The 6,191-nt window shown below is 42.4% G+C and overlaps 1 protein-coding gene across 1 annotated transcript in view; it reads left to right on the top strand.

Annotated features, from left to right (window-relative positions):
- The first annotated feature begins 892 nt into the window (after positions 1-892).
- SCN11A (sodium channel, voltage gated, type XI alpha subunit) overlaps positions 893-6,191 on the top strand; it is a 108,669-nt gene continuing 103,370 nt past the window's right edge. Inside the window, exons 1-2 of the mRNA XM_014534922.1 lie at positions 893-2,558; positions 3,782-3,925. The gene's annotated coding sequence lies outside the window, so the exon portion shown is untranslated. The remainder of the gene's footprint in view (positions 2,559-3,781; positions 3,926-6,191) is intronic.

The following is a 6,191-nucleotide window of genomic DNA, read 5'->3' on the forward strand; positions in this document are numbered from 1 at the left end:
GGGGAAAGGCTGGTAGGAAGGTGAAAAATGCACACTGGTTAAAAGAGTTCTCCGGGACAACCTCTGAGGTTGCAGATGCTGAAGGCGTGGGGCTCACTCCAGACCCGGGTGTGAATCATCTCGTCCCGAGCGGCCCTTGTGGGTGAAGGTTGGCCCTGGAGTTTCCCCGACAGGTCCAGGTGCTGAGGACATTCGGACTCCGGGGAAAGTGGCTCCTTTGGGACCACGGCGCCCCACACAGCCCCCACTTGGTACCCCGTGCAGCCTCCACTCGGGGTGTGTGGCCAGGGCGCCCTTGAAACATGCATGGCCCGCTCACATGGAGATGTGTAACTCAAATGCCCACCGAATATAAGAAACTTAGTACAAAGAAAGGAATGCAAAGTATCTCAATAATTTTCATACTGGTTACATGTGGAAATGATAACGTTTTGAATATATTGGGTTAAATAAAATAAAATTACTTTTTATAAGGTGGCTATTCGTATATTTAAAGCTTCATATGTATTCACTTTTTTTTGCATAGTGCTAGGATAGATATAATGCTTAGGAAAGTTCTTGTCTAAACAAATGCCTTTTTAAATTAATAAAGAAATGCAAGTTAGAAGAGTAGAAAGGAATGGCAGGAAGCATCTTAAGCAAAACTGGCAGTGATAACTTGTAGGTAAATTACCTGTACTGCATTTTATTACAGACACATTTATTTGTTTATTCAAATACTAGAGGCCCGATGCACGAAGATTCGTGCAAGAATGGGCCTTTCTTCCCCTGGCTGTTGGCACTGCCTTTGCTCCAGCCCAGAGCCGCCTTTCCACACTGCCTAGAGGCCTGGAGAGGTGTCCCGCCCCACCTCCATCTTTGTTGGGTTAATTTGCATACTCACTCCCGATTGGCTGCTGGGCATCATGAAGGTATGGTCAATTTGCATCTTTCTCTTTTATTAGTGTAGATTATTTAGCACCTATTAAGTATCAGGCACTATATTAGGTGCAGGGAGTCAGTGTTAAGTGCACATAGTCATAGAATTTAGGGTCCTGGGTAAGACAGGAATTAAACATATAAATGAATAGGGAGATAATTACAGTGAAGAAAGGTGGTTATAATACAGGAAGTGATCCTTGAGTCAAGATCTGAGGATGGCGTTAACTAGGCAAGGAGAGGGGACAGTCTGAGCAAAGATCTTGTGGCAGGAGGGCACTTGGAACATTCCAGAAATTAGGGGCCAAGGTTTAGAGTACAGAGAACAAGAGGAAGGAGTGTATACAGAGGCCATGCCTAGCAGGAGCTTTAATGTCAGTGGGAAGCTATTGGCTTTAAGCAGGGAAGGGACATAATCTGCATTTTAAAAGATTATTTAAAAAATACCTATTGGCTACCCATGATGTGCCAGGCACCAAGTTCCTCAGGACAATATGCTCATGCCTGCCAGAAATGGACTGTTAGGTGGTGGTGTTCCCACTTTGGACGTGAAGAACATTAAAGTTGTGAAGTCCGTTTAATGGACAGAATGTCCAGAGGGATGTCTTGAAATTCACGTTGCCTGAAAGGAGAAATGGCCTTTGGTAGTAATTCATGGCCAAAGACTAATTGGCCAGTTAGTCAAGGACATGGGAAGAATAAGATTGGAGAACTGGTGATAAGGCATACCTGGAAAGGGATATTCTGGACCTTGCAGAATAAATCTGGAGAACAATATGGATGACATGAACCCCTGTGTGGATGAAACTTAGCCTCTTTTCTCAGGCTCAGTGGAATTATGGGGAAAAAAGGCAATGATAGACAGGATTGAGCTGTGCTTGGGATCACCGAGCCATTGCTGAATGTTGAGGTTGCCAGCAGCAGTGGCCAATCCTGAGCTGGTGATATACCCCATGCTCCAGGAGGATCAGCCAACCACCTGGAGGCAAGTTGATTCCATTGGCCCTTCCCAGTCGTTGAGGGAATAGTGATTTGTCCTCTCTGAAACACATTTACTGTAGGTTTAGATTTGCTTTCCCTGCTTGCTGTGCTTCTGTCAGCACCACCATCTGGGGACTTACAGAATGCTTCCTAGCCTGTTGTTGTGTCTGACACCATAATGCTTCTGGCCAAGAAACTCACTCTGTAATGAAAGAAGCAGTACAGTGGGCTCATGTCCATAGAATTCATTGGTCTAATTGTATATTCTGTCTCCAAGAAGCACCCGGTCTTATTGAAGCCTTAGTTATGGTGCCTTCTGGGAGGTAACCCTATTTGATGTGACTTCTAGGATGCAGTGTATGCTTTGAACTAGTGTCCAATATTTGGCACTCTTTCTTCCTGTTCCTATATTGCTCTTTAACCACCTCAAAACTTAGTGGTTTAAAAACAACTACAAAATGTACTTTGCTTGCAAATCTGTAATTTGTGCAGGGCTCAGTGGGGACAGTTTAGCTGTGTTCTACTTTTCCCATGATTCAGTTGGGGCAGCTGAAAATTGGGGGGCTGAAACCATCTAATGGACCACTCACTCCTTCACTGTCTGGTGACTGATGCTGAATCTGTACCACGATGCCTACTCATGGTCTTTCCAGATGCTGGTAGGTTCCTTACAACATAGTAGCTGGGTTCCAAGGGCAGGCACCCCAAAAAAGAGAAATTCAGGTGGACACTGTAATTAATGCCTTTTCTAAACTACCAGGAGTTCTGCTGCATCACTTCAAACTACATTTAGTTTATTAGGACTTACTAAAGGTGGTTATATCAAAGCAGACTCCTTTTTAATGGTAGAAGTGTCAAAAGAACTTGTGGATATGTTTTTAAAACCACCACAGTTCCATAAGCAAAATTTGATGGATTTCGGAGCAAAGAAATATACCTAGTGCCCCCCGCTTAGAGGTTTGTTTTTTTTTTGTTTTTTAAACTGCCATTCTTTGAGATTGTGGGCCTCCCTAGTTTAGAGGTTAATTTCAATGAAGAAAGATGGTTATAAGACAGGAAATGATCCTTGAGTCTTTGTGAATATGTTTTTAAAACCACCACAGTTCCATAAGCAAAGAAATATACCTAGTGACTCCCCACTTACAGGTGTTTTTTTTTAAACTGCCATTCTTTGAGATTCTGGGCCTCCCTAGTTTAGAGGTTAATTTCAATGGAGAAAGATGGTTATAAGACAGGAAATGATCCTTGAGTCAAGATCTGAGGAGTTAACTAGGCAAGGAGAGGGAACGGTCTCATGGCAGGAGGGAATGTGGAACATTTATATTCTAAAGAAAGGAATTCTTCAAACAAAGGCTGAACAGTGGTTCCATTGATTTGGAGCTGAGTCTGCTATCTATTTTGTATGTCTTGTGTCAATGGATAGTCAAGAGAAGGAGAAGAACAAGGTTATGGTATTGGTGGGAGTGATCAACCCTGATAACCAAGCAGAAATAGGTTTGCTGGTATACATAAACACCCAGATTCCTTAGAAATCAGACACTCAGATTCCTTAGAAATGAAGGTATTAATTGAAGGTAAAGGGAACACAGAATGGCTGGTAAAGCAAGGAAGTCATAATGGAGGTAAAACCCTCATGATCGGGGAAAGAAACGAGAGCTTCATCTCTATTTGTATTTCCTTTATTAATGTACTAGAGGCCCGATGCACGAAACTGATGCAAGGGGCTCGGCCCTCGCAGCCCCGGCTTCGTCCAGAAGGTCTTTTCGGCTGTCCGGTCTAATTAGCATATTATTATTGCTTTTATTATTATAGATCATGTATACTTTTATATGTTTTAACTTTTGTTTTCTTTCTTTACCTTTTACTTCGCTATCGTTTGTAGGGTGCGCTATTGTTGGTAAATTTCGTTATTTAGTCCCCAAGTTACAGAGGAATGGATATCACCTTGAGGTTCTAAACTTAGAAATGGATGGATGGATGTGGTAACTGATGAAACATTGGATTGACTTCCTCAGAGGGTGACAGAGTGAGTACACCTTTGATTGTATGAAGGATAGTTGCAATATTCTAAGTGACAACTTTTTTTTTTGACATAATAAACATTGAAAGCGGTGGTTATATTGGTGTTGGGCAGCTAAAAGGATGACTTCTTTGACATTTTTGTGGTTTTATTTACTGCTGTTCATCATTTGAATTCTCTTTCTGTGTTTGAGGAATTCCCCACTATGTGTCTTGTTGGTGGTGAGCACTGCTTACAGAAAATGAAAAAGACAGTTACTCATTTCTTTTTTTCTAGCCTTACAGCAAGAATGCGTGCATGTGACCTCAGCTTGATTAATCAAATGACATCTCAACTGTAACTTTTTGAGAAACTCGGAGTCAGCACCATTCAGCCAAACTGATCCTACATTCCTGATCTGCAGGAACTGTATGAGATAATAGATGTTTACTGTTTGAGGTGTCCTAATGGTAGGGTAATTTATTATGCCGCAATAGATAACTAATACACCCTCCCTTCTCCACAAGGAGGGGAAGTGTCAGTACCTTCACAACTCTACAAAGATATCTTCACCACCAGCCTCATCAATCTCCATTTAATTCTTTGTCTTCTCCTGTGTAACTGCCAGGAGGCTTATCCTGTTAGAATTCCTCTTGGCATTTCCTGCATAGAAAGATTGGCATCTCTGTTCAAAATGTAAGAAGGCTTGACACCTATTATATTGTTCTCAGATTTGGAGAACTCTGCTTAACGACAACATGAAAACTTCTGACATTCTGACAAAAATATGCACACACATGTTAAATAAAAATGCAGTAAAATTTAAAAGTAAATATGAAGCATGACCGGTGTGGCTCAGTGGTTGAGCATCCATCTATGAACCAGAGGTCATGGTTTGATTCCCGGTCAGGGCACATGCCTGGGTTCGGGCTCGATCCCTGGTGTGGGGCAGTAGGCAGCTGATCATTGGTTCTCTTATTGATGTGTCTCTGTGTCTGTCTGTCTGTCTGTCTGTCTCTCTCTCTCTCTCTCTCCCCCTTCCTCCCTCCTCCTCCTCTCTCTCACCTCCCCCTTCCTCTCTGAAATCAATAAAAATGTATTTTTGAAAAATAAAAGCAAATATGAATTCTAGAGGGCTTCTGTTTCCAAATAAACCAGGCTTGTTCTTGTTAAATCTTGCTCTGGAGGTTGGTCCTTCCCTCTGCCAGTTACTTGAGCAAATAATTAACTTAGGTTTCTATATCTGTAAAGTGGCATAAAAACATTACCTATCTCAAGGTAAATGAAACAATCTTAGCACAGTACTTAGTATGTGGGGAATCATCAATATTAATCATCACCTTGTTCAGGAAACATTGCTAGTGTTATGATTTCCTAGAGTAGGTTGTCTCATAAATTTTATGTAATATAGGCTTCATCACTTTTTAAAGTTTTCAAACCAGCTTGAAATGTCATATCTTTGGTTCTTGCCTTCTCCCTTTTTCTCAATAGCCTGGAGAAAGATTTGTGATCAGGCCTTTTTACAGATTGTCCCCATGCTTTAAATACATGTTTTCTGGCTCCACGATCAATCTGCTTAGTGAGCAAAGGGAAGGTAACCAGGTATGGCCTTGCAGACTTGCTATCACCAGAGTGGGGGGTGGGCATGAATGCTTTAGTGTTCTTTTGTTTTAATTATTTAGAGGAATTAATTGGTTTTAAAAATGTGTTTAAAAACACAAAATCATGTAGAGGCTTGGTGTGTAACTACTACTGTCTGCTAGTGATTAATGCATTCAATTGGATACTTTATTTTTTATTTATTTACTAGAGGCCTGGTGCACGAATTCGTGCATGGGTGGGGTCCCTTGGCCTGGCCAGCGATCAATAGGGGCTGATCAAGGTGGCTGTCCAAGTGCGGGGGAGGTGGGGCGAGGAGGGGGAGGGACCACGGGAGTTGGCCATCTGCGGGAGGTTGGCTGTGGGAGTGCACTGAACACCAGGGGGCAGCTCCTGCATTGAGTGTCTGTCCCCTGGTGGTCAGTGTGTCATCATAGTGACCGGTCAACCAGGCATTCGGTCAACCAGTCATAACAGTCGCTTAGGCTTTTATATATAGAGATTTTTAAAAATATATATTTTATTGATTTTAGAGAAGAAAGGAGAAGGAGAAATAGAAACATCAATGATGAGAGAGAATCATTGACTGGCTGCCTCCTGCATACCCTCTACTGGGGATCGAGCCCGCAACCCAGGCATGTGCCCTTGGCCAGAATCGAACCTGGGACCCTTCAGTCCGCAGGCCAACGCTCTA

This window comes from Myotis brandtii, unplaced genomic scaffold, assembly GCF_000412655.1.
Source record: "Myotis brandtii unplaced genomic scaffold, ASM41265v1 scaffold134, whole genome shotgun sequence".
Taxonomy (NCBI): Eukaryota; Metazoa; Chordata; class Mammalia; order Chiroptera; family Vespertilionidae; genus Myotis; species Myotis brandtii.